Genomic DNA, 2500 nt, shown 5'->3' with positions numbered 1-2500 from the left:
GTTTCTGTGTTTTTCTTTTATGTCAGCTCTAAAAATATGCTGTTTGTTCTTTGAACTTAAGATAATTGTGCCTAAAAAAAGTCCAAGAATGTGATTTTAATTTGATGAGTGAAATTAAGAAGATATGGGAACCCTGAATATGCTTTATGCTTTACTATAAGAAAGCCCAAATAAAGTTCACAATAAAAGTTCAAAATAAAACCGCTTGCTTTTTACATTTTACTTTTACTTCAAATACTTAAATACATTAAATATCAGAAAATTACTTTTGATACTTAAGTACAGTATATATCAGATACTTTAAGACTTTTACTTAAGTAATATTCTATAAGGTAACTTAGTACGTAGTTCTAGTACGTAGTTGTACTTTTACTCAAGTATTGCTTTCTAGTACTTTATACAACACTGGCCAAATGTTAGGAACCCCCGGATACAAAGATATGGGTGGTTTTGGGTTAGTGGTTTTTAAGTTAAAAATGTAATTTATTCAGGCTAAATGTAGTCTCAAACAATATTCAGTTTCACACCAAACTCTGTCCTTGCCTTTAACTTGCCAAGTACAACACAGAATTTACGCAGTAACAGATACATAAGTTTGATACTGATCTAAACAATACGAACTGACGAATGGAATGGAACGTATGTGCTGCACGTACACGCCCCCTTTTAGGGGAAAGGGAGCTGTTTGGATAATGGAACCCTATGCTGCATAGAAGTGGGGAGCGAAAAGGGCTTATACTTACTACATCTTGAAACAAACGTGAATAAAAGGCACAAAATAAGGTTGGTGTAAGAGTTATCTGTGTGTTTATGGGATTAATGTGACCATTATGTTCTTATTTTTTGCTCTTTCCAGTTTACTAACAGGAGTGTCACAAAAGCAGGCACAGTCAAAATGCTCGTGGCTGACTATAACTAAGTTCGGCAAGCTTAACTTTACATGTCAACATCAACTAAACATAAGTCACACATTCATTCTATCACTTGTAATATGAACGTAGCCTTTTTCCTACAACTAGGTGAGATAATTAGCTATATACTGAAGTTCCACAGTTAGCTAGCTAGCAAGCTAACCGTTTAACATGGGATATTATGGTAAGTGTAACTACGTGCTAAATTTGTCCTCAACATTGGGGTAGCCTACTGCAAACGAATTAGGTTGGTAATGTACATAATTTCGACATGAGTAAGTTATATACACATAGTTCTTCATAACTGCCAGGTTAGTAAAATTATTGAATGTCCTGTGAATTAATAACTAGATGTAACGTCAACATGTGATTAGCCTACTAGCTGTCTTTTCCATTGGAATCAATGATCTAATCTTTTTTTCCGCTAAAATGGGGCGTGATGCAGATTAAATGTATCTTTATGATGATGCGCCGTTAGCAGGCTACATAAGGCATGCTGCACACACTTGTTTGGGCTTATGAGCCGGCCAAAGAGAAGTCAAGTCAAGTCAAGTCAGTTTTATTTTTAAAGCACATTTAACATGCACAGAGTGCAGCCCAAAGCGCTCCGCAAACAAGACACACAACAAGACACAACAAGACAAACAAGACGCACAACAAGACAAACAAGACACACAACAAGACAAACAAGACGCACAACAAGACAAACAAGACACACAACAAGACAAACAAGACACACAACAAGACAAACAAGACGCACAACAAGACACACGATGCCGGATGGAGCAACGCAGGCGCCAGCGCGCCCGTGACATCAACACAGACAACAAAACAAATAAACAAATAAAAAGTAAAAAAAATATATATTTAAAAAGGGGGGAAAGTGATGTTAAAATTAGTCCAATTTCCAAACCAGCTGAAAATGTCCAAGGGCAATGATGACCCGTGAAAACTGCACACAGAGCTGTCTTCACAACCGATGCAACGCCAACAAAGTTCTTTTGCAACTGACCAACCCGGTGAATTCACTGGCAGTCTGGAGATAACGTTAACGTTAGGCCTTGTAGAATGCAGTCTGGAGATCACTGGAAGCACAGTCTGAAGTAGTGGGCGATCGTGTAGATCCGCAATTCGGTGGACTTTTAACAGCGACCGTTTGTTGCTCTGTGAGATTGCAGCTCTTCACCGTTAATGTTAGCACTAGTCTGCAGTTGGCATGGCAGCTCGCAGGTCAGCAACAGCTCGGCGGCCACGGCAGATCTTTCGCAGATTAGCCTAGGTCCAGCTGTCCCGAGAGATCCCCTCGACCAGACAGTGTAGTGCAGCACCACTCACGGATGGATGGAAGGATGTCAGATGCCCAGCTCGTGTGCCGCCAAAGATTTTTTTGTTATTCTATACTATACTTATATTCATAACTTCTTCATAAGCACTTAATTTTAAACTGTACTGTATATAACGTATGGTCTTATATAACGTATGCTCTATATAATAGTATACTGTTTATAACGTATGCTCTACATAATAGTATACTGTATATAACGTATGCTCTTATATAATAGTATACTGTATAACGTATGCTCTATATA

This window comes from Alosa sapidissima, chromosome 23, assembly GCF_018492685.1.
Source record: "Alosa sapidissima isolate fAloSap1 chromosome 23, fAloSap1.pri, whole genome shotgun sequence".
NCBI classification, from domain to species: Eukaryota; Metazoa; Chordata; class Actinopteri; order Clupeiformes; family Clupeidae; genus Alosa; species Alosa sapidissima.
This window is presented reverse-complemented; position numbering follows the sequence as displayed.